This window comes from Amblyomma mixtum, chromosome 6 (genome assembly GCF_055824585.1).
Source record: "Amblyomma mixtum isolate Tamu chromosome 6, ASM5582458v1, whole genome shotgun sequence".
Lineage (NCBI taxonomy): Eukaryota > Metazoa > Arthropoda > Arachnida > Ixodida > Ixodidae > Amblyomma > Amblyomma mixtum.
The window spans coordinates 25363258-25389763 of record NC_143017.1 but is presented as its reverse complement, the minus strand read 5'-3'; the positions used below and the strand labels follow the sequence as shown (position 1 = coordinate 25389763).

General features: G+C 49.4%; 1 protein-coding gene and 1 pseudogene across 5 annotated transcripts in view; both read left to right on the top strand.

Moving 5' to 3' along the window:
• The window catches only part of rdx (BTB/POZ and MATH domain-containing protein rdx), a 231005-nt gene that overhangs the window by 40808 nt on the left and 163691 nt on the right, over positions 1-26506 (top strand). The window contains exon 1 of one of the 5 annotated variants that reach the window (XM_089547680.1): positions 7600-7701. The exons of 3 other annotated variants lie outside the window; for them this stretch is intronic. The gene's annotated coding sequence lies outside the window, so the exon portion shown is untranslated. Of the gene's footprint in view, positions 1-7599; positions 7702-26506 lie in introns of those variants that run through there. One more of the 5 variants, XM_089547675.1, reaches the window with a different exon arrangement.
• Positions 15801-18093, top strand: LOC149338446 (uncharacterized; annotated as a pseudogene).

Below are 26506 nucleotides of genomic sequence, written 5' to 3'. Positions count from 1 at the left end.
CGAGCAATTCGTTTTCGAATGTAACAAAGGCGCAATGCAAGCACAATAGCAGCAGAAATAAATTCCAGGTAAGCGCGTTAGGTAAGGCTTCCTGAAAGGCTCCCGAATAATTGCTTCCGGGATGGCGTTTTGTATGCGATACTAAGGTGCGTGACAAATTTCTCCGCGTGTTTTCTTTCACGTGACTTCATCAGGATCCGAAATTATTGCCCCGCTTATTCTGATTTTTTCTGTGGCTTACGTGTGTGTATTGGCGTTTTACGTCGGGCGGGCTTTGGTACGGAATGCATACTGCGTCACAAAGGCAGGTTTCATCCCGCAGATGTTTGTCCACCTGATTGCGTGCAGGCGGCACAGGTGAGCCGCATTCATTCGTGAAGATATAACTGAAACATCGTGACAATGCATTTCCCCGCGCGTATACCTTGGGGCCGAGTGCTCTCGCCTCTGTGTTTTGCAACGAAGTACAGCCCCCGTCGCAAGTAAACAGCCGAAGGTGTTTCCTTACGGGGCCTGCAGCGTGCCTAGCTATGCATACTAAGCGACCGTAATCACTCTAACCATAAATGAACTCGAGTCCTCTATCCTGCCAAGCTTTGGACTGCTAGCTGTGCTAAGGAGCTGCGCTAAAAAGTTTAGAAGCATACCCCTTGGGCTATATACTTTTGACGGGGACTGTGCATGTTCAGTTGCAGCCGGACCAAGGCTTCGTGCACTGACCATGCGTAAATTTACCGTGCTCCGCCCTGCCCCATGCACTTTCTGTAGCTCCATGCCATCGCTCCATCTGCTTCCCTGCCGTACCTCGAGGTAGCGGGGGAGGAGAGTATATTCAACTTTTTCTTCTCAGTAGAAATTGATTCTGCGGCTTTTTTCGGCAGTTTGAATTCCTGAACGGCGAGAAAAGACGCATTTATTGCATGCGGAGAAAAATTTCATTCGAAAATGGAACGCCGTTTTCTCGCCTCTCGATTTAAATTCCCGACCTCGGGAACCGAAAAGGATTCCGGGATTACTGTCTGCAAGTGAATGGCGCTGTGGCCCGGCCTCGGTGATCCGCGCGGAACTGTCTCGCTGTAAGCGAAAACGAAAACGGACGGAGGTTGCTATACCCCGTTTTAGGTTTCTACCTTTCTCGCACATAAAGGCTCCGTTTCCCGTGAAAGTAGCGTCCTTGTCGTAAGATAACGGTAATCTGTCGATACAGGCGATGGCTGAGTGGTTAGTGTGCTCGGCTGCTGACCCGAAAGAAGCGGGTTCGATCCCGGCCGCGGCGGTCGAATTTCGATGGAGGCGAAATGCAAGGCCCGTGTGCTGCGCGACATCAGTGCACGCTAAAGAATCCCAGGTGGTCGGAATTATCCGGAGTCCTCCGTTACGGCGTCCCTCATAGCCCGGGTCGCTTTGGGGACGTTGAACCCCACAAACTGTCGGTACGGGCCAACTCCCAATTCGTCGTTCCTTTCCCGCATAAAAATGGTCTATAGACAGTGCATAGACTTCTTACTGGCTCTATTGACTTCCTATAGATATTGCTTTTTGTCTATTCATAGTCTGGTTTATGGGGTTTAACGTCCCAAAGTGACTCAGGCTATGAGGGATGCCGTAGTGAAGGGCTCCGGAAATTTCGACCACCTGGGGTTCTTTAACGTGCACTGACATCGCACAGTACACACGGGCCTCTAGAATTTCGCCTCCATCGAAATTCAGCCGCCGCGGCCGGGATCGAACCGGCGTCTTTCGGGCCAGCAGCCGAGCTCCATAACCACTGAGCCACTGCGGCGGCATATATCTATAGACTGTCTATCGACAAAAGTGTACTAAAAGGCCATAATCTATAGATTGTCTATAGACATGTCTGGCATTTGTATTGCCTATAGACTGTTCTTTAGGATTTGTCTTTAGACAGGACACAGTCTATAGACTTTATAGACAGAAGTCTATAGACATTTTATGGACTTTCTAAAACTTTTTTTTGTAAGTGTTAAACGCCCTAGTGCGCGTACGTTCCCCGGTCCGACGCGGTGAGCGATCCGCAGGGAAGCCGCCAAGCTCTGCCAGGGCGCACACGGCATTTCCATGCGCCCGTCCCGTCCTTGGGAGCGCCGTCCGAAAGCGGCAGATCTCTCTGGAAAAGGAAAAGGAAGAAAACGAAAAAAAAGAGAATAGAAAAGAGAGAGGCGCTCCTTTTCCTGGATGATTCCAAGCGCATGCTGCGCGTGTCCACGTCCTTGTCGCCGACGCGAGCGTCCATCTGTCGAATCCCCCCGCCGGCTGAGCTGTGCCACGAAAATAGCGTCTTGCTGCCTGTGCGGAGTCCTTGGGCCTCGGCTGCTGCTGCGAAGCGTCCATTGCCAGCAAAGGTCAGGCCGCCTTGTTTATGCCCCCTCGAAAACGTGAAACCAATGGGCGATCTCCGCAGCCGTGGCTTCGGCAGTGTACTTAGGGAAAAGAAAAAAAAAATGTCCCCGTTTGAGGCACTTTTGAATTGTTGCTGGAGGCTTTCCGTAATCTGGAAAACGTAGCCAGGTGCCGTAAAAATGATTATCTCCGTAGAAAGGAGTACGGAGAGGTGTCGTGCGAATAATGCAAGCTGCAGAAATTGCAGTGCGGAAGAATGCCATCAAAATAATGAGCACTGCATAAGATAATACGAAATGTTTATATTTTAAAAGCAGCTCCGCAATTATTTTTTTTTGTTATTTATGGCCTCGCTTTTGCAGAAGGCAACAATGCATAGACACGGGCGTACAGGGCACAGTACCCGCTAACAGCATTATCAGTGTTCCGTAATACTTATAACAACAGTACGTTATTCATACGCGGTTGCTCCCACTGATATATCCAATTTTCTGGAGCCTCATGTTTTGGCCAGTGGCGTTTTGCCGTTGATTCAAGTTATTCATTTAATTTCACCGCAGTGATAGCGCAAATGATGGATACAATTTAAGTTAAAAATTCATTATCTCTTAGCCGCACTACGGCGTGGGCCAGATAATGATACCTAACCATATTAGTTGTTCCCTCGCTTGCAGGTGGATGGACGAATTGGATGCAATTCATAAGACCAGTTGTGCACGCCAGATGGCATTGTAAAGACTGACCTGGGTGTCCCATTGGAACGGGACCGACTAAATATGGCGACGCCCATGTTCTGGCGCTTTGAATTATCAGTCAGGACCATGCAGCAAATGGTGGTGGTAGTGGTTTATTTTAAAAAGAAAAAAGTGAAGCAAAAGAGTGTTACCGGCCGCGGAAATTGCTATCTAATATATTAAGCACCCGAGCTGGTACAGGCGGAAATGAAAGGGAAAGAGAGAGGATACTGAGGAGAAGTATAGATGGGAGCGACAGCAAGAAAGCAGAGGGGAGAGATTTGTACACTATTTACAAAATGCTAAAGTAATCAAGTTCGCGTCGCTCGCGCGCAAATGTCCAAGCATTGGCCGAAAATGAGTGCACACACCGCTAACATCAACGTTGCTGGACTGTTGATTGCCTCGTGTGCAGTATACGGACCGAATTCGGACGAATCGTCTCTCTCTTCACGGAACATGTCGCGACCTAATTATTGACGAATTCTGCCAGAAAAGTACAGATTTTTTTTTTTTTTACAGTGCGCCATTGGGCCACATCAATAAGGCAGCATCAGTAGTACGCGTACGGCACGATGGAGCAGTGGAGGGAGTATGCCGTGTGCTCAGGGTATCTGAATGTGCATGTCTCAATGGATGGAGCTGAGGACATAATCATCATCCAGTTGTTGTCCTGAGTAAAATATATCCGGCTCTTTCTACGTGTGTTAACATTTTTTCGGCAGCAAAAAAAAAAGAAAAGAAAAGGTTTGGTTTGGTTTATGGGGTTTAACGTCCCAAAGCGACTAAGGCTATGAGAGACGCCGTGGTGGAGGGCTCCGGAAATTTCGACCACCTGGGGTTCTTTTTCGTGCACTGACATCGCACAGTACACGGGCCTCTAGAATTTCTCCTCCAAAGAAATTCTAGCCGCCGCGGCCGGGATCGAACCCGCGTCTTTCGGGTCAGCAGCCGAGCACCATAACCACGGAGCCACCGCGGCGGCAAAAAAAAAGAAAAACACGTATCGGTAAGAGAATAGAATTGAGAAATGCTCCGGCCATTAAATTCCAGCTCGTGACGTCCACGACGATAAGGGCTGTTGCTGCCGTTTTAATGCCTATGGTGGTGCAGTATGGCACCGGGGATCTGCGTGAAAAATTCGTTGTTTGCGATATGGCAGGCTGTCTGGTTTTCACCCCCGCTGTTTGGGTTTGGTTTGGTTATGTTATGTTATGTTATGTTATGTTATGTTGTGTTAGGTTAGGTTAGGTTAGGTTAGTGAAGGAGTTCAGTCACTCTCACTGGGTGGACGGCCGAACCGCGCCCTGAGCATGAAATTAACGGAGTGTACAGAAGGCAAAAACAAAACAAAACAAAGACAAAGGCACTTAAGTCTGCTTACGTGCGGGAATGCGAAAACATTACTTTCCTTGGGTGCATTGCTTACACGTAGTGTTTGTACGTGCACGAAAGTTCCTTTCTGCGAGCTTATGTGTTTGCGTATTGGACACCACACGGAGCGCCGTGCGGTGAACGGTTGCATCACAGTTTTAATACGAAAGTCAAAGAAATACATATAATTGAACGTGTATATGTGATCGGTTCGAATCATTGTCGCAAGCCAGCCTCCAACTTGACTAGCACGTGTAAGCTAAATGCAACGAGAAATCTTATGGCACCACCCGGAATGCTGTACGAAAAACGGCTGCGTCACAATTTTGATACCAATGTCACCAAATGAATGACACATGAATATTACCACATGAATGACGCCACATGAAGGTCGGCCAGTGGCGAGTATATGCAGACTAACGACATGTATAGGATTGCTTGCAGTGTGGTCTCGGCTTGGTGTGTGCGTCATACGGCCGCTTGATGACGTCACCCCGTTTTTCTGCCATTCCTGGGTTTTCTGTACCATTTGTGAGTGCACATACACGTGCCGCCGGCTTTTCTCGTAATGGATTACACTCAGTTTTCATAGCAGGCAACGCTGCGGAAGCTACGGAATCAGTGCGTCCGCGAAACGATGTTACTCCGCCGCGTATCATTCGTTCTTTTCGCAGCATTGTTTGGAGGAAGACAAAGAGCGATGTAAAACAAAGTAATCGCATTGATTATCACGGTCCAAGCTGTGACGCGCTCAGAGTTCAGGGTCTCTGGCTGTAATTTTCATTGCGTGTGAGCTACTCTTTGGGTCTACACTGTAAACAAAAATATACCCAAAGGGAGTAAAAATGGTGGCGGCCACCCTTTTTACTCCATTTGTGAAAACATTTACTCCATGAGTGGGGAGTAAAAAGGTGGACTGTCCTCCATTTTACTCCCATGAGGGAACAAGGGAGTAAAAATGAGGATTTACCAGCATTTACTCCAGTCTAGAAAGGGAGTTAATTGTGCCAAATACTCCACTAGTGCCGAAATGGAGTAAATAAACACCATTACGTGCAATCCGCCCCGGCACCTAGCGTCTCGTCTGCTTCTGGTCAGTTGTTGGATAATGGCGGTGAGTGAAGACCGCTTGGTTACCATCGTCGCTGGATCTCTGCTGACTTCTGCTCCTTCACGGGCGCCTGCCGTGGTACAAGATATCGACTTGTACGTTACAGTACGTTACATAATTGAATTGCTTCTGTGGAGCTTCCAGTGCTCTAACGATATCTGACTTTCCTTTGTTAGTGTCGCCACCCCGTTACAGCCCCCGCTTAGGCCTAATTCTCACAGGCTTTTTTCAGTGTGGTTCTCGCAGTGTGTTGCAGCAGATTGTGTTGCATGAACATGGAACTGTGATAAAACATAGTCTAAACGCTGAGCTCTTGATTGAGCTCATTAGGCCACATTTTTCCTCAGCCATGTTTAAAATCCAAGCCCTAATGAAGTAAATATGAAAGCAAGCACTGCCATTCCAAACTACCATCAGGTGTATTTTCATCTTTTCTGCTCTGGTTTTGGGTCAAATATAGCGTGGTGCATGACCGTGAAAACTACCCAGCGGCTCCTTCTCAGTTTTTAACTATTGATTATATTGTTATATCCCGTTATCTACAAACGCGGCCAACCAAACGAGCTCGTACAGCAAATGGAGACGACAAGCAGACGACTCGTGCCGCCTACGCCGCCGCTGGGCTTGCAGACGGCGAATAGAACGCGGGACGCGGAGTTACATTAGGGCAGCTCAGTTTCCCAAGCTGGGTTACCGGCGGCCCGCAGAGCTACTGCCCGTTTCCGCCGCTGTCACTGCTGTAAGAATGAGCCTGAATGAGGGTAAATAAGCATGACGCCATTTTTGGGCTCCATCTCTGTGGGTAGTAAAAAATTTACTCCCTTTTCACTCCAAAATAACTCCCTTTATACTCCAAAACAACTCCCTTATATAAGGGAGTAAATAAAAAACACCATATATGTGGAGTAAAGAGCCCTCCACTACGGCGTCTCTCATAGCCTTAGTCGCTTTGGGACGTTAAACCCCATAAGCCAACCAACCAACCAAAAAACCTCCTTTTGGGTGTGCGTTAGAGGACAAGCCATTTACTCCCTTCTGGGTGTTTTTTGCTAACAGTGTATAATGGGACTGCATTATGTAGGGTAACTGAGGAAATGGCGCGAGTAAAGATTGCTGTCGTGGCTTGAAGTGTTAGCAGCTGCCTTGATTCCGCGGGGATTATTCTCGGTGACAACGTGATCGAGGATATGTTCCACTTATCCATTCTGTGGCGTTGGAAAGAAACGATTATAGTTGAAGGCACTGAGTGAACCATGCAAACGCGGTATGCTCAGTGAGTTAAAGCAGTGGTCGTAAAGGAGCGCGATGGTCGTGAGAGGTCGTCACGGTGGGACGTACAGCCTTTGCCAAAAGTTTAGACCCCAGGGGGGTTTGCTTCGGAGCACTGTTGTGGCGCTCCTGTAGGACTCATGGAAGTCCTACGCATCGGAGGGAGCAGGACCAGAAATCCTCTTACCTTCAGGAGATTTGGGACGCTCAGGACGCATTACGAGCAAAGCAATGTGGCCCAGAATCAGACCCCCTGGGCCCTAAACTTTTGACAAAGGCTGTACATGCAGAGCAGTCTTCAGGGGCTGTGGGCGCGGTATCGTCGTGCTTGATTCAGTGTGTGCGCGTTTCAAAGCCACGTGTATCTCGCGCAGTGTTTCTTGTTGTCGGCGACACCGTCTTCTTGACCTGTCGAAAATAAGTAGAAAAAAAAATGGACTGGACCCTGTGAAACTGTATATTAGCAGCTGCGTGCATTGTGTACCGCACGAACGACTTGCCAGCGGAGGATGCATTTGGCCTCTAAGTCGAAGTATTATTGAGCATTAAGTACGGGACCACCGGAGCTACAAGGCTCGGTTTCTGCGTGTTTACTAAGGTGGTGTAACTGGAGATGAGTGTAGCTAGTCTCGTGAACGTGACGCGCGCGGTGGCGTAACGCAAGTACAGCGAGAGGCGTCCCACGCTCGTCCGAGATGCGTTGATTACAGCGGCTTCCAAGTAGTATACATTTCTCGGGGGAGTTCTGCGCTTCCTCGTGACTCTGGCGGGGCAGCTCGGGCGACGCATCGAAAGTGGTCCTTTGTCGTTCGTCCCGCGGGATTCTTCGCGTCGCCCCCGCAGCGGCCGAAAGTATGTTGACTGTTTTGCCCTCCTCCATTTATTATCTTGAGGCGGCGGGCCGCTACGCAGCAGCCTTGACATTTGTATCGGCGCGCACAGCTGCGCTCTGGCGTGACGCCCGGCGGGCATTGTGCCTCGCTCTCTCGCCTCTAGCAGGGGAGCGAGGTGTGTACGCCCCATTCAGCTGCTTCTCGTCGTGTCAGGGATCGAGTCCGCAGCTGGGGGGCTATTTCTTCTTGCTGTGCGTGCCTTGTTACGTTCTGGTTCCAGGGCTAAGTCCCCTACGTACTCGGATACAATTCAAGAACAAAGCGGCAGATACCTCTCAAAGGGGAGCCTCCAACCAATAGCGTTGACCGATTCTGACGAAGTCGTGGCTAATCCCCTTGGACCCGCAAGCGTGAAATCGCGGAATTCTACGGCGGGTTAATTCCCTCGACCTCGTGGGAATTGGTCACCGCCATTGGCTGGAGCCTCTCCTCTGAGGTGCATTTGCCGCTTCGTTCTGCTTGAGTTGTATCCGACTATAGTAACAATATTGGAACCATTGATCACAGACAACTGTAGTGCGTGGCGACTTAGATATACGTTTTTTGGACATGAAGCGTCAGGTCTGCCGTAACGCCTAAACGCGACAGCTTGGAGTTTCCGCTGCTTTGACCGTTGACAGTTTTGCTCCTGCTTAATTCTATCGGGGTGTCGAAGCAAGCACTGCCGCGCAGGTGGAGTCGTGGAGGTAGGGTGCCTTGATGACCGCGCGCCTCCGACATCGAGACACCCTACGTGGAGGCAGGTCACCTCTAGCGGTCACGAGAGTGCGCGGGCCTGCTTCTCTGGGAGAGATTCGCTAGGTAGTGTTGGAGACGGAGGGGCCTTTAAATTGACTGACTCGATCAGCCCCGCAGGTCCCGGCTCCGAAGGACGGCGTCGAACTCTGATATGGAGGAAGCTGTGCAGTCGGTTTATTTGTACATATATACAGTCGAGGAAGGAGTGCTTCAGTCAAAAAACATTCCGTTAAATACGCTTCGTATTCCCCAGTTCCCTGACTGGGGAATAAAGTTCGGAGAACGATGTCCAATCAGGTGGGCAGCTAAGAGCCTCCTAGGCTACTGGCTTTTTGGTACCACCCACGGCAGGGGGCGGTGCTCTCTCGCAGCTCGGTTGATGGAAAGGGGTAGAGACTGAGTCATATCAAACACTGTTGTGTCAATGTCGCCACTGCGGCAAGTCTTCTGTTCGTTGCCTCCGTGGGGTAGGAATTTCCCGCAGACTGCCCAGCAGGTGAATGAACGTCCTCGTACTCCTCCGCCGGATGTCCGGAACACGAGATGTATGTCGAGGACGTAGCCGTCTTTCAATTAACAGCAACAGCTTTACTTTTCGCAGCATCACTCCGTCCGGTGACCCGAGGGTAGACTCGGCCACTTGACACCGCCGCCGCCGTCCCCGCTTATTCCGCCGCTGCTGCCGCCCTCGCCAGTCCTCGCCGCACCTTTGCTTCGCGATGACTCATATCTGCTAGGAATCCCTCCCAGGCCCGTGTTCGCCGATCTTAACAGTAGACGCGGCGTGTGGCCAGATCACCACGTCGGTGTGGCGAGGCGTGTAGTAACGCGGTTCTTCAGTTTTATTCCCCCCCCCATCCCTCCCCCCTTTTTTTTTCTTCAGCCCAGGGACTCGTCTCCGCATTATGCACTGCAGCGCTCGAGCCAATGAAGCGCGGAAAAGAATGAGAAATAAATGCAACCGGAATATAAAATCTTTTCATTATTTAGGTGCCACTGTGTCGGATATCCCTGGCCATAGGAGATGCTCCTGGCAGGAAATGGTTTCCGGTTTGTTCTGATGGGCCTGACGTCGCCACTGTGTCCACTGTCGCTGTGGCAGTAATTTCGGTTGTCGCCGGAAACTGAAATGCTGTGCACATAAATCGGACGTAACTGCATACTCGTTAGGAAACCACGGAAGGCATAGTAAAGTTGTTCGTTTCATTACAAGGAAGGTTTCCAAACCCTTCCTCTAGTTAATTCGGCGTGAAGGAAGACCAGGAGGCATTCTTGTAGGTGATGAGATAGAATAGCATATATTTACAACATATACATGTACAAGGAGTAAAACTGGAAAACAGCAGACATGAATTTACAAAGGGAAAAACAAACTGCGCTACTTTACTCTTCGACCCAGCAGGTTAGAGCCTAAGTAGCAGAATGTTACATGCTAAGCATGGAGCCCCAGCTCAGGCTGGTCTCCATCCGTTTACTTCGGTTTTTATAACCGTAACAAACAAAGAAATGGGGCGGTCATTTTAAGTGGCCCGCCCCAAGCATCAATTCTCCAATCATTGACCTACCCCGTGGGTTGAGCTCAGCCCCAAACCCAGGGTCTCGCTAAGAAAACAAAAATAAAGAACAAATACAACACCACTCTCTCGTCGGAAAGAGCATGCTCATCATCTCCCGTTGGGGCTCTCCTTCCGACCTGTCCCAAGCACACCGCCGCCCCCCTCTCCACTCGCACTGCAAGTCAAGATCTTGGTACAGATGCGTACCCCCTGTCCTCAGTGCTTGTCATATGCAAACAATAGATGAGAGAGAAGCCGGTACGGCACAGACGGTGGGGCGCTCGGACAAGGGTGATCGATGAGCGGGCGGATAAAAGTGAGGAATGCATGTCGTTCCCCACGTCGCCAGAAAAATGCTCGAATCGTCCTTTCCTGGGCTCTCTCGGTCGGCTCGGCATACCAGCTACGACAGGGTTCCTGTTTTTCCCCCCAAATTGATAGAGACACCGTAAAGATAGCAGTGCGTCAAAAGACGAACTCCCTACTGCACTGTGCTTGGAGGGGCTTTCGTTCATAATGGACAGCCCCTTCCGCGGGGGCAGCGCCCTGCACCGTGGTAGCTGGAAATGAGCGTTGACCCATCAGGCGCCTTTCCGACGTTAGCGTATGCATAAGGGGGGATAGGGGTGGGGGGCGCCCTGAAGGTAGCGGCGGTGCTGTCGTTCACAATGGACAGCCACTGCCGCGAGGGCAGCGCCCTACACAGTAGTTGCAGCTAGAATTTAGCAGCGGCCTTACATGCATGCTGCAGCTTTTTTTTTTTTTTTTTCGTTTCGATAATCTCCGGACGCCTGCCGAGTTTGCCTTTGCTTAATTTCCTCTCACTTCTCGTGGTTCGAGCGCTGAGCCCGGTTTAAATAGAATGGACGAGCACGAGCAGAGTGTCGAGAAATCGGGCACGAATGAGGAATCAGCACTATTGATGTCGTGACACCGCTTTCTCTCGTACAGTCGCGAGCGAGAAATATTAGCACAGTTCACTGGCGATCAGAATTTGGATATTTCACCACGCGGCGCTGCGGTTCGCAGACCTGCTATCGGGCCGTTTCCATGTTTGCAGCCTGGAGGGGGGGGGACGGCAGGAAGTAAGCTTCATCAAGCGTGCACCGCCCGAGCGTCGAAGTGCCGACCTTACGTGACTGCGCATGCGGCATTTATTTTGGCTCGGTTATCATGAGCAAAGATGACTTCTTTTTCTTGCTTTTTTTTTATGTCCGCGATGGTTTGTCGAAAGGAACTCGCGGGAACAATAGATGATAGCGCTGCTTTTAGCCAGTAGTTTTGCTGATCCGTTACAGTCCGATGAACCCCCTAATACTGTAGAATGGGAATGGCCCGGCACTCTCGTTATCAGCCTCTTTGCCTGCTTAGTTTCAGCTCGGAACTGGTGCCCGCAAGCGCAAACATCAGGCTTCATAATGCCCAGAACGTTTGCTCACAAGTGCTCGTGAAAGGCGAATCAAGGTGAAAGGCCCCAGTAAACAGCCGGCAGACTGTTCCCCTGAAAGGGAGAGACCAGCGGTCGTCCCGTTTGTTCACCGCCTTTCACGTGGACTAAAAAAAGAAACTGTCGTGGAAAATTTTGGAACGGAAGTTGCGATATCAGCCCCGCGCACACTACAACACGTTTGCACAGCTGTTGGCATGGGACAGCAAAAATTCGGGGTCTAGTGCGTGCTACGCCTGGTCTACTCCATTGCACGAAGGCATGCATGCTGCACCGTGTTCTGTTGCCACCCATAGACACCGCGAGAGTTGTTAGTAAACGAACCGCATGCATGCACCCAGTTGGTTGCGCTTGTCTTCCGTACTGTCGCCCAGTTCAGCGACAGCGTGACGAACGTCAACTTGTAGCGGCACCTCGTCCACCGGTGAAGCTTCCTCCGCTGCCGATTGTCCAAGGGCGTCGTGAAGGTCTGGCAGCACTCTATCCTGGAGAGGCCTATTCTCCGACCGCCCCTTGCGAAGGCGATCCTGCGGTCGCTGCAGTGTGTTGGTGTTTTGGCAGCTTTTCTGCCACCAAGGCGTTGTACAGCCTACGAGTCCATGGCGCCCTCGCTCTCACCTCACTGTCGAAGCAGCGGTCATACTTTGGCCGGTATGCCTCGATGTCCGCTCGCTGGCCTGTGAGGCAGCCTGACTCTGCCGCCATCGTCGCTTCGACGCTATACGAGCGTCTTCCTCTTCTTTAAACTCCTTTTGAATCGGCAAGTGACAAGGATATCGCTGTGTTTTGGTGGCAGTCGAAAAGCCTGTGCTTTTTGTATGGACTTTGACTGAAAGCTAGTCTCTTGGGCTCCACATTATCGTCGGCGTTTTACGGCTTTTGTTATTGCGTAAGCAATACTGCGCCAGGTTTCGAGCCGTCGCGTAGCTCCCGGCGGTGGCCACGGTTGACCTGTAGCCGCAGCGAGGTCAAACAGATGGAGCGCCGTTGCCATAGCAACCGTTTCAGCCGTGCTCCACCAGGCTGCACGCTGCTTACGCAACTTGCCCGGTTTAACCAGAGCTAAACCTCAGCTAATTTTTTTCTGTTGTTAATACGTACTGTGGCGCCACCTAACAACACATGCGCAGAGCGCTTCAACTCGCCAATGCAAAGTTTTTTTTTTACATGCAGAGACGCATTTGAGAGAGCTCAAACCGTAGTCGAGTGCGGCGAACACTTTTGAAAGAAGTGTCAACGTCCGCTGATCCGCCTGTTGTTTCGATAAGTGGTCGTCACTGTTGACGCGACCGAAGCAGGACCCAGCTGCGCCATCTAATTCCAGTGATGCAAAACACTTCAACATGGTGATGACACGGACTTTCTTTCTTTTGTTTTTGTGCCGAAAGTGCACTGGAGGACGCGTAAACCACGATGAAAGTTTACGAATACTGTTAAAGTTAACATGTGCAGTGCCCGCTAAACCACAAGTGGTGTAAGATAGGCAGAAACACCAACTAGAAACATCACAGGCACCCTTGTGGAGATAGGTAGCCGAGTACGTAAGAAGCAGCGATTGGATCAGGCGTGGGTTCGAACCCCACTGAAACCTGTATCTTTACGCTTCTTCAATTTTCTCTGGTTATCTCCTTGGGTGGATGAACGGGGAAAAAAACTGCGACAAGGAGAGGTAAAATGTAGCCGTTAAATACAATCCGACATTAAAAAGAACATCAGTATGAAAGCAGCATGTCAGAGTGTCACCAAAGCGCGGGGCTTGTCGTTATTGCCCGCAAGATGGGAGTCGTCATCAAAGTGCAGGCGACGTGCGGCAAAAAAAAAAGAAGAAAAAGATATCCACCCGAATTTCTCGCACGTGTGGGATCATTGAGAAACGTGTAACAAGTGCGAGCCATATTATTATTTTGCACTGCAGTCTTGGCGGGACGGCAAGCTGAAATGACACGCGAAGTTCTAGAAGCATGCACTCTTATTCATCGAACAAAATGAAAATTATCAGCCATCAGTCAGTGTAGCCTTAACGTGATGTGAAGTCGTGTATTTTAAATGATCGCGATGACACTGCCAAGATTTTTGTGTTTTCTTTTATTTCTTTCAGCTATATATTCGAACTCCAATAACAGAGGGAAATAACTAGAACAATAAGAATGAGGTGGAGCGCATATGGCAGGTTCTCTCAGATCATGAACTGCAGTTTACCAATATCCCTCAAGAGAAAAGCATACAACAGGTGTATCTTACCGGTACTCACCTATGCAGCGGAAACATGGAGGCTAACGAAAAGGGTTCAGGCTAAGTTAAGGGCAGGTGTAACGTTAATAGATCGGAAGCGGGCGGAGTGGGTGAGGGAACGCGCGTTAATGATATCCTAGTTAAAATCAAAATGAAGAAGTGGGCTTGGGCAGGTCATGTGCAAAGGCAACATAACCGCTTGTCCTTAAGGGTAACGGGGAGGATTCCAAGAGAAAGGAAACGTAGCAGGGGACGGCAGAAAGTTAGGTGGGCGGATGAGATTAAGAAGACTGCGGGGTGGCCGCAACTGGCGAAGGACAGGGTTAATAGGAGAGACATGGGAGAGGCCTTTGCCCTGCAGTGGGCGTAGTCAGGCTGATGATGATGCACTCAAGTTGTTTTGCATGTTGCGGCAGCGTATGGTCAAAAGCAAATAGTTTTAGCAGCCTTGTTCATGAAAGTAATCAACATCGCTGGGCCCACATACAATATATCTCGTTGCACGCTGCGAGCATTGCCACTGCGTTCCACAGGCGGCCGAGTTGTGTACGAGCCAGGTACGGTTTTCGCCGAGGTGAAGCGCGCAGCGTAAGCGGGTATGTGCCGCCGCGCGTGCAGCCGTTTGGAAGGCGGTCGTTTGCTGGGTCCCGCCGAGAGGGAAGGATGCGCGCGAGACGTTGCTGGGGTGGAGGGGCCGCTTGTGCAACGGGTCCTGCGACGCATTTCTGTCGCAGCTCAAGCACCTTCCCCGTTCTTTTGCTCTTCACCGCAAACAGACTGCCACGCAGTAACAGAGCGTGATGCTCCATCACTTGGAACCCGGTACACATGGCTGTCAGGGGAAGCCAAGCTGCCACGAATGCCCCCGAGATACGCTAACCGGGCGTCGACAGGTGGCGAGGAACCCAGAGCGGTCACCCAGCTACATATGGGGCCATTATCGAACACCGAAAAGCCATCAGGAGGAAGTACCCCTCTCCACACTAAGACCCCGATAAGGAGCACTCAGTAGCCTGGCGTCGGCTACAGACATACGCCTATCCATACCTGAGCTTGCTCAGCAAAATATACCCATGCACGCCTATACACGAACACGTGACCCCAGTTTGGGCAGGAAAATCAAGTAAAAAAATTGGCAGTGGTTTAGCTCTGGTCAAACCTGGAGGATTGCGAAAGCAACGAGGAGAGAGAGAGAGAGGCGATGGAGAGCGCGCAGCAGCAGCCCCGGCACGCTAGCTATGCGCCGCCATACTGCGCATGCGCAACTGGGGAGCGCGGCGGCGGCACCGGCGGCGCGTCAGCTGTGCGCCGTGTGACGTCTCTGCTCCTCGCGCATGCGCAGTATGTCCTTTCGTCAGCTCCGGGAAATGGCTCGGCGACTCGCGTACTGTTGCTTTCGCAACAAAATGAAGTGCCGTGCCCGCGCTGCCAGGACACTGTTTTTATTTACTTTTCTTTCTGCCTAAACTAACCTGTGTACGTCTGGTGTGCCCTGACATGCCCATGTCGCGTGGAATGAAGTCGGCTGCCCACCGCAGTGGGCACAGGCGCGCAGGGTGTGTTTTGCTGGTCAAGCTAGAGAGAATTCACCGACACTGGAGCAGCGGGTAATTACGATGCGCAGCTCGGCGCTGGAACGTCAGCTCGAGCCGATTAGCAGAGCTGGCCATGCAGCTGAGGCCCCGACCACCTGCCTCCGGAAAGCTCCATCCTTTTAAATCTTTTTTTTCCAATCAATCAGTGTTGCCTGCGAGCATGGGCAGTGCGTGTAATTCTGCAAAACGTACCTTCCCTCTGCGAATAGTGGCGTAACTGCGGGTGCAGCACCCATGTTCTTCCACCATTTCGAGCGCATCGTGAGCCCCACACGATGTGGTGGTCCAGGGGGCAGAGTTGCATTCCGGCAAGCGGCTGGGCCAAAGCCTCCTCGAATTTTTTAAGGCCTCCGCACTTTCCTCCTCGCACCCTTTGACGTCACCCCACCTTGACCGGTCGGGCGGTAGAGTGACCGGTCAAACAAGTTGGTTCACTACCGCTTAGGCTTGTCAGTACACACGTGCTGCGTGCAGTGTCCTGTCAGGGCAGCTTGACTCTGAAGCTAAGCACGTGTTTCTTTTCGTAGCGTGGTCTGATTTCCTTCTGCAAACGTGTGTTGTGTGCTGCATATCTGCGTCGTGAAAGTGTCAGTGAAAGTTCCGGCAGCCCAGGATGGGCCGCTGTTGCGTGCCGAACTGCCGTGGAAATTATGACGGCGGTCCGAAGGTCCGTGTCTTCTCATTCCCAAAAGACGACCGGAGGATAAAATGGAAGCAGGCCATCCGGCGTGATGATGTGGACATCGACACACTGCGGGATCCAAAGGTAATATAATTTTCTCATATGTCAATCACTGTTAATTTCAAATGATAATATACATTCGGATGCATTAAGCATACGGCATGCAACCAGTTCGATACACAGCGTGTTACAGTTGATGCCAGTTAACTGACATACAGCAGCACTTATAAGCAGCACCAATAGCAGTAATTAGCCAATGGTAGTAACAACAGCAGTTACATCGCAAAATAATAAAAGAAAACATGACGTAGAAAAATTTTATATACTCAAAGGGAACATTCCTCTTTTATGCAGGTGTGCGAGCTCCATTTTAAGCCCGAATACCTCCGGTCTACAACATCGTACACAGATGCTGATGGAAAGACAATAGAAGTTGCGATGAACCTCACCCGACTCACTCCTGACGCGGTACCTACGATACTGCCAAATTGCCCATCATACTTGTCTAACTCTGCACCGATTCGCGAGGAGCCCGATGCAAAGCGGAGACGACGCGAAGCAACTCGTCTGCAAGACGCCATCGAGATGTCACTTGCGACACATGAAGAAGAGGAGCGCAGGAACAAAGTCTCGTCGTATGGGGAACTTCTGTCTCTCCTTGAAGGTTTTCACGTCTCAGACTTCTGGGTGATGCGAAAAACTGACGCCGCCGTAGCATTCTTTCACGTCGACGAGAATTCAGCGCACCCAGAAATCGAACGCTCCGTGGTGGTAAATAATTCGTTGAAGGTGTCAGCCTTCTGGAGAAAAGTTGAGCTGCGCGGTGGTGAAATGACAGTTCCCGACAGACTTGAAGACATGCGCAGTTTGGAATCCGTCCTCAAAAGTGTGCAGCAGTTCAAAGCGCCCGACCGTTGCGAGAAAGACGAAAAACTTAAAGCCTGCTTTCAATTACTTTTTTCTCTTCTTGATGATCTTTCAAGTGATGAACTTCTGCCAGTGGAAAAGATGGAAACCCTAAGATTTCTAAAAGAACAGCTTCATCTGCTCCACAGAGAACGGACTGCATTTAGATATTCTTCAGAGCTTGTCATCTTGTCAAGCATATTTTTCACAATTTCCCCACATGCGTACAAATTTGTTCGCAGCTCTGGAAAATTGATCTTGCCTCATCCCTGTACAATCACCAGACTCTGTAACAAATACAACGTTAGCCCTGCGGCAGAGCAAAGTGATCAGGGTTTTTTAAGTTATATAACAAAAAAAGCAAATCTTCTGAAACCCCATGAGAGGACGGTAACACTTATGATGGATGAGATCCATATACAACAATATTTTGAGTATAAGGGAGGTTCCCTCACGGGAACAGCATCCAACTCCTCTGAAGCTGCCAAAACTGCGCACGTATTTATGACGCAATCGTTGCTTTCTGGACACAAAGATGTGGCACATATCTTGCCAGTTTTCAGCATTGAGGCAAGTGACTTGCATGAAGTCCTCAAAAAGGTTATTTTAGGGCTTGAAAAAGCCGGTCTCAAGGTTATTGCGGTTGTAAGCGATAACAATTCTATAAACAGAAAAGTAATGTCATTATTTTCCAAGAAAAAAGCAATTGACATAGTGTATCCTCATCCGGCGGACAATGCACGGCCGTTGTTTTTTGCGGTGGATCCCGTGCACCTGTTAAAGTGCATTAGGAACAATTGGCTCAATCAAAAAAATCCAGATACATCTTTTCTTTATCCAGAGTTTAAAAGCACCGAATCAAAGCTTGAAATAAAAAAAGCTTCGTTTCAGACGCTTCGGGACCTGTATACTTCAGAGCGACACAACCTGTCTAAATTTGCCTATGGACTAACATACAAGGCCTTGCACCCAACAAATATTGAGCGTCAAAATGTGAAACTTGCGCTCAAAGTAATCAATCCTTTTGTAGCACAAGCTCTGAAGACTCCCGGTACGAAACCCGGCTTTCCTTATGCCGCTGATACTGCGGAGTTCATTGATTTAATACACAGGTGGTGGTGCATCGTGAACACAAAAACACCATCAAAGGGCCGACACCTCAGAGATCCTTATCAGGAGCCTGTCAGAAACGTGACTGGCGTGCAGCTGCAATTTCTTTGTGAATTTGTAGACTGGTTGGACACATGGAATGACCTGAAGATGAGTGGCAGCCGTTCTGGTTCACTGACTCCAGAAACTCATGCAGCACTCCGGCTGACATCATATGCGTTAATAGAACTCAGCAGGTACTGTCTCGAAGAGCTTAATTTTGAATATGTCTTGCTGGGGAAATTTCAAACAGATAGTTTGGAGAGCAGGTTTGGACGTTACCGCCGGCTTGCTGGATCCAATTATCATATTTCTGTTCAGCAAATATTTGAGTCGGAAACCAAACTGCGTCTTCAAGACTCACTGGTATTTCCAGATATGAAAGAACTCTCAGAGTCCAGCACCATCACATTTGACGGCAGAAAATTGCAAGACCAATACAACATCACGGTTACATGGGATGACATGAATTCAAAGCGCAGTAATTTACATAGCTGGTTTCTGCGCCCACGCCGCCTTGAACAAACTTCCTTGCGAAGCTTGTGCAAGAAATCTCACAAGAGAGGACAGGGACATTCCACCGGACGAGAACTGTCTAATTCAAGGGCTCACTAGAGGAGCGCTCAAATTTCCGCAGCCTGTCGTTGTGAACGCTGTTCTGCACACAGAAATTGTGCTTGAAAAATTGACGACAAAAGAAAACGCCGCGCAGTTTCATTCCACACGCCATCAGAGAGAGCTGCTCCTTTGCTTGCTGAAGCACTTGTTGAGCGATGACGAAGAGTTGGATGTTTGCTGCAACGGACATCACCCGGACAAAGTGATTTCCAACATTTTGTGGGCTGCCACGAACACCTACATGAAAAATTACGTACAGATGAAGACGGACCTGCTAACGGCTAAGAAGGCCGCAGCTCAAGAGAGAAAATTAAAGAAGTTCAAATGAACCGTGACCGGGACATATTAGCAGTGATGGGAATGCTGCGCCAATTGCGCCAATCTGCGCCATTTCGATAAAGCTGCTACATGCTGCTCCAAAAAGGGGCCTTTTTGCAAAATTGCGCCAAAGCTGCGCCAAAACGAGCCGTCGCCAACGTCAGGTACTGCCCTGTGAGGGAACTATGCTTGCGACTGTTGTCCGCCATTGAAGTCTGAGAGTAGCCGGTAAAATCCAATACGATCCAGTTCTCAGTCTTCGTCTAGAGTGCTCCGCATGGTGCTCCGTCTACTTCGTCTCTGATGGGAGAGTGTGACTGAGTGAGGGTGTCGTGAACGCGTCACGCTTTCCACCGCGTCCGAGCTCCGAGCGTTTCCGGTGGGCCGGCACCGGAGGCCAGTAGTTGGTGGAGTGGGCCGTGGCTAGGCCTTGGCGCGTCGGTGCGCGCTCTTGCACTTTCCCGCCGCTCGTTCGCCTCGACGGCGTGGTTTCAGCGGCGTCGTGGCGGCGTCACGATGGCGCTCTCGAAACTGAAAGGTAAGCTTTTTCTCTTTTTTTTGCGCCTTTTAGTTTATTCAAATGAGTCTTTCTGGACATAAGAGCTGATGAGTCAGTGTGGCGGGGTTCAAATTTAGAAACTGAACATGACTTAACAGTAGCAAATTGAGCGAATGGCGGTGGATGCACGTTTCAGGACCGTGGTAGTTTGAGCCTGCAAGAGAGGGTGCTGTTAATTCCCGGTTTGTTTACTTTTTATGAAAGAGTACTTGTAGTTTTGTGGCGTTCGTCTTACGCTAGTATCAGCTTCGAAAGCCCTGGAGCACGTGGCGTGCTGGGCAGCCGTGTAACGTCGCTCAGTAATTTCATATTGCCATCCGCAGTTCTACGAATTCCGTGGTTGAAATAAAGCTACAGTGACGTCCGGGCTGCCCATAACAACCTTGCGGCACGAAATGCATAAAACTCGCCGGCGACCGGGCCATTCACGCGCTCCTTTATTCACTCGGCATGCGAGGTCGCTTGGTAGTTTCGGATTGTCCGGCTGCGGAGCCTACGGAATGCGTTTTCCTGACATCACTTGGCTGATTGAAAGACGTCCTTAAAGCAGTGCCTTTGCAGCGTGAGCTGAAAGTGTTATATGGATATGAGCACTGAACTCATGCTAAGGAGTTTTATGTAGCGGCTTCTGAAATAAAGTGTATACCGCGGACGTATATGACGCCGTACATTTCTCACGGAGTTGGTGGGCCTTCTGGCCTTCGTGCTCGTGTTGCTGCCGTAATTAAAAAAAACTTCCGAGGCGAAAATGAAAGAAAGTTCCACGGAATGCGGTATTTTGCGGCCTTCCGGCTATACGATGAAGCAACAAGCGTCTTCTGGCGCGCCCGCTACGTTCGTACGATTTTGGCGCTGCGCTGACGGCCCTGTCTGTTGTCGAAGCTTGGCAGGCTTTGCGAATTTACGGCGGAAGCTTTCAAAAAGTAAGGGGAAACAAGGTCGTTTTTCAGGGCAGCAATTAACGGGCGGGTAAGGGATACGTGGGAGAAAGCCTCCACCCTTCCTCGGCGGTCGAGGACTGCATGATAGCGCGATCGCGCGCTCAAAGCAGGTGCGCTCTTTGTCGGCGAAAGTGGTACTGCTTTTATAATTACACGTGTCCGGTTTTTAGAATGGAGCTTGCTCTGCCAAACATCTAGACAGAAGCCTTCAATACTTTGCAATTAGTGAGCTGCAAATTTTTGGCACTTTGCTTATTCTGGATTTATCACAAACTGCTCTTTTGTTTTTACGTGTTCAAATTAACGTTTATCCAAATTAACGTTTATCCAAATTAACGTTTATTCATCAAATTAGTGCAGGAAAGATTGCCGGTATGTGCAGCTCAGGTGCTCTGAAAGCCCTGAAAAAGCTACTTTTGCAGCTATTAGTGCAACAGCTACAACCCAAGGACGCTGCAGTGAAGGGCTCTGGAAATTTCGACCACCTAGGTATCTTTAACGTGCACTGACATCGCACGGCCCTCTGGAATTTTGCCTCCATTGAAATTTTGTTAAAGTTAATTTTTAATATTCAGTTCTGTATCGAGGAACGTGTTGCTATAACTTGTACTGCCACGTTTGAATGAAGTGTATAATTGTTAACCATGACTGTTGTGGGAAAAGAACCGTAGTGTTTCCTGGGTCTTTATTTTTTTTTAGAATATGTTTAAGCACTCTACAATTATTCTCTAATTTACAGGATCATATTGCTTGCATAACAGCTTTTTATTTCATCAAACTAACATTATTATTTATCGTTTGCAGGACGCAACAGCAAATTTAACTCTGGCATATTGAAAGACGTCGACTGCAATGGAGATTGCTTCGAGGTGTGGTGCAGACCAGGAAAAAGGGAAGAAAATGCTTATTGCATTATTTGTAACCAGACAATCAACTGCTCACAGCATGGTGTCACAGCAGTGAAACGACATTCACAGAGTAAAAAGCACTTGGAGCTGACCAGTAAGCTTCGGGGCCCTGACGGGAGGCTGAAGAGGCCAGCTGCTGTTCAAGCATCGTTGGATTTTTCATCATCGACAGGCATGATGACCCATGCAGACCGTGTCACAGCTAGCGAAGCACTTTTTGTTTTGGCATTGACGATAAAAGGTCTCCCATACTCATGGGCGGATACGGCTACACCCCTTCATCGCTTGATGTTTCCCGACTCAAAGGTGGCTAAAGACTTCTCCTGTAGTAGGAAAAAAGTGTCTTACGTTGTGTCAGATGGGCTTGGGCCTTATTTCAAGGGACTTGTGCATGAGGAACTGAATCGTCCTGGTGTGTTTTACAGTATCAGTGTAGATGAAACACCACTGCCAGAACAGCGGTGCCAGCAGTTTGATGTTCTCGTGCGCTACTTTTCTGATGCTGAAAAAGGAGTAGTGGTCGAGCACCTGCAGTCGTTTCGTTTGGGGAGGGCAACGGCTGATATCCTTTTGAAATGTGTAAATGAAGCCACTGAAAATATTCCTCGAGCAGGGTTTTTTTCATTTTTCAGTGATGGTCCAAATGTAATGAAGTGTTTAAAGAAAAAATTGACCCAGGAAAACGGCCCCTTAATGGAAATCGGAGAGTGCTCGCTGCACAAGGTGCACAACGCGTTTTCATGTGCTCTTGATTCATTTGGTAGTGAAGTTGAAACTGTAGTCAGTGACGTGTATTACTTTTTCAAGACATCTTCGGTGCAAAGTGCCCAGCTCCAAGAAAAACAAGAGGCTCTTGGATTGCCTGAAACTGTGTTTTTGCGTCATGTCAACTGTCGCTGGTTGTCTCTTGTACCAGCCGTGGAAAGACTAGTCGAGCAGTTTTCTGCCCTAAAGAGCATCCTAGACTCCCAGAAACCAGTGCGTGCTGCAGGTAGCATGAGGGCGAGACTAAACAGAAACCTGAATGACAAAAGTTTCTACGCAAAGGCTCTGTTTGTGAAGAATGCAGGTGACCTAGTTGTGGGATTTCTGACGCTGTTTCAAAAGAGTGAACCTTTGCTGCATGTTCTTTATGATGAAATGGTGATGATGTTGAAGAAAATTTTGGGCAGATTTCTGAGGCCTCAGGTGTTCATGTTGAAACAGGGACATGAGCTCGCTTCCATTGATGTCGAAAGTTCGCAGAATTGGAAGGAAAGCATAGTAGTTGGGGCAGATACTGAGGAAGCTATGAAATCTTGGTCTGCTTCAGAGAAAGCTGAATTTCGACTAGGAGCTAGGTCATTTTACATAGCGTGCTCAAAGTACCTTCTGACAAGGCTTCCTCTTCAGAATTTGACACTTCAGCACCTCAGGTGCTTGCACCCAAACACCCACTCCCAGGAGTCTTCAGCAGAATCCTTCAGATATCTTGCAAAATGTGCGCCTCAAGTGATACAACCTAGCCAAGTTTCATCTCTCCTTGATGAGGTGACACTCTTAAGCTCTGAAGCGCTGAATGTGGGCACTGATGGGCCACTTGACAAATACTGGCATAATATATTTATCATCAAGGGCGCTCAAGGTGAGAGAAAATATCCGCTTTTGACTAAGCTTGTCAAGGCCCTTCTTTCGCTTCCGCATGGGAACGCTGATGTTGAGCGAGGCTTCAGCCAGAATACAAGGGTTTTGAATGAGAGGTCGAACCTTTGTCTGGCAAGCGTGAATGGTATTCGCCAGATTATGTCATTTGCCAGAAGGTACAACAGTGACCCATGCCAGCTTTCAATTTGTCCAAATGTCATTAGGGCCGTTCGAGGCGCATCGAAACGGTATGCAGAGCGCATTGCCTGCGAACAAGAGAAGTCGAAAAGGCCACGTGCAGGTGCGGATCCAGTGCTAGCAAGTGCCAGCTTGTCTAAAGCACAAGCGAAACAGAAGGTAGATGAAGCGCAGCACATCTTCAGAAATGCTGAATTGCTGATTGAGCGGGGCATGAAGCTGAAGAACTTCAGTGACATTGCGAGTGGCCAGGCAATATTGAGCCAAGCTAGGGAAAAAATGAATGATAGTGTCTCTCATCTGGCTGCCTTTAATAAGGGCTCAAAGAAAGGAACATAGGCCTGTCCATCTGATATCAGTATTTTTAAAGCACATGCCTAATTCCCTTTCATTTCTCTTGATTCTTGTGCGAAGGGTTGTCATACATGCTTACTGCAATCCAAGATGGTCAGTTCCTTTTTTTCTCGAAAGCAGGTTTAGTTCAGTGGCTGCTCCTGTTTACACTCATAATTTATTTTAATATTTTGAGTACTTCGGTCTCAGTTCTTTGTTGCTGGTGAAGACAATATTTCTTTGTCTTGCGGTACAATTACCATGGTAATGATTGCCAGTGCTAGTCAATATACACTTTGTGTGTTTCTGTATTGCATTGCATTGATGTATGCTGTTACAAATAAACTATAAATTTGTCTTCTAAGCTTTTTTTTTCGGAAATGCCGGCTCTTGCTACAAAACAAGTGACGCTTGCTACAAAGCGAATATTTTCCTGCTACAAGGCCTGCTACAAAATGGTTTTGGCCATTCCCATCACTGTATTAGTTATATGACTGAAATAAAGGCATCAAGAATGTAATATGGTGATTTTTTTGCCTCCATTTTCTTTTTTCTTACTCACTCGCGAAGGCGCTAAATTTTATTTGTCCGATGTTTAGAGCTCATGCGTGCCGCATGCACTGTGCGCGACGCCGGCAGATACTTTCCCGCACTGCTCGGTCAAGGTGCGTGACGTCACGGAGGGAGTGCGCAGGCCTGAAAGTATTCTAGGAGGCTTTGGCTGGGCCCAGTTAGTGGCGTACGCTCAGGCTGTCCGCGTGCTCCGTCTTTTGGGGCTCCGCATTGCATATGCGTGAGCGAGACGTTTTCCCCGAAGGCCCGCGTCGCAAACAAGCGGGCTTTCCTCCGGCAGAAACAGCTGAACGCATTCTTCCGCAGTCGCAGCTCACCGAGGCCGGGAGAGCACGCGCCGGTGTGGGCCTTTTTTTGCTGAGGGAGTAGTGGTAGTAAGCTCGCCTAGGAAAGTAGTAGGAGGTGGAGGGACCCTCTGAAGAGTTACTTAGTATTAAGGGCCTTTTCGAAATGCGTCGTCCATATTCGTGAGCACGTTTATGCACATGTTTACTCGCTTTTTTTTTTCGCGGGAAGAGCGCCTTCAGGGATGCTGTTTGAGTTTCCCGCGGCCTCGTCTGGACTGTTGACGTCTTCCGTGACGTCACTGCAAAACTTGCATGTACAAATTCAATGTCGTATTTATTGAGGTTGAAGCTTTGTGTTTTCGCGCGGCTGCGCCGTTTTGTTTTTGTTTTTATTGCATAACGGCATTGGCGCACCGCAGTCCAGCATGACGAAATCAGCGCTTTTTGGTTGTACCAGTTGCGAACGACCCCCCCCCCCCCCCCCCTCACCACCACCACCACCTCCAATATATCAAAACCGGCCTTCTGATTGGTCCAAAGCTGGGTGGTTAGCTGAGCTGTCGCGCCACGTGTGGCATTCGGGTCCAGTTCTCATCGCCGAAAGCACTTTTACACACTGTCCAGTCGCACTCTCCTCCCCAACCGTATCCTCCGCCAGGAGGGCTGAGAGAGAGAGAGGTAGATTGGTTGGTTTATGGTTGGTTTATGGGGTTTAACGTCCCAAAGCGACTAAGGCTATGTTTACTGCCCCATGAATCATTTTGCTGGAACTGCGGGTGGGGTCCTCAGTCCATATCGGAAGCCGGGCCTCAAGAGTCGAATTAGGTTGATCATCTCCGGAGGGGACTGTCCTCTTTCATTGGCCGTTCCCTGCATTCTCACGCTGGCAGGCTCATCAGAACCGGAATCGGTCGGCAGGGGGTCGTTTGACGGAGAAAAGCCGCTTTTTTTCTTTACTTGTATCGGACAAGCCATGACCATGCGACGCTTGGAAAGTGGTGACGAAATGGGCATTCGTAACCGAAAAAACGCACTCGATCCCTGTCCTCGTGCTGTACTCGATATCTTCGATTGCGCTATTGCTGCTTGCACCAGCGTCCATTGAAGATGTAGCCTGCTTCCCATTTCTCTGGATTCACTTCCTCGTGTCTGACCACATATAGGTGCTCAAATAGTAATCTCGGGCCGTCATCAGCTGACCCTGTCATCGCGTTCGGTTTGCAGTGATGACGTTCTCTCTGTTACCGGAAGCTCGTCGTGAAGACACACGTGTATCGTGCTCTGTCTCTTCCCGCTGCTCTCCGTTCTCTACGGTGTATTGTTGTTACGCTGCTCGCATGCACGAGCAGTTCGCGACGGATTCGCGCCCGTCGAGTCGGCGATACGATAGCTCGGTCACGATAGCTCTGCGTACGGTAAACACTCTGTTGAAACCCGCGTGTGGCCTTTAGAATTTCGTCCGTCCGCTGCGTGTTATTGGTTGGGCTGGCTGATGTCGAAAGCTCTCCTTGCAGCGGTTCACTTTCCTCGCGGCGGCGGAGCTGGACGCCAGAGCGCGCGAGCAGCTCCCGGATGTTTGGCCCATGTGGTCGAGGGCCCCCGTGTATCGCGCCCTGCGGCTTCCGCGCTTGGCGGCCGGGGTCCCCTTACTAAAAAAGTTTTAGACAGTCTATAGTGTTTATAGACTTCTGTCCATAAAGTCTGTAGACTGTAAGTCTAGACTCTCTATAGACTAATCCTATACAACAGTCTATAGACAATACAAATGCCATAGACAGTCTATAGACAATCTATCGATTCATGGCCATACACTTTTAGTAAACTTTTGTCTATAGGCAGTCTATAGACTATGAATATACCAAAAGCAATATAGGAAGTCAGTAGAGTCAATAAGAAGTCTATAGACTGTCTATAAGCCATTTTATAAGGGTCGACACCTTGGTGGAACTTCGTTGGCAAGGGGGCGATCGCTGTGCGCGCAGAAAAGGTTGGGAACTTCATCGTAGCTCTCTTTTGTGCGCACGTATTCGCATTAATCTGTTTTTATATATATATATTTCGTTTTCAAATCGCGCGGCCTAATGGTAATAGCCCCGGGTAG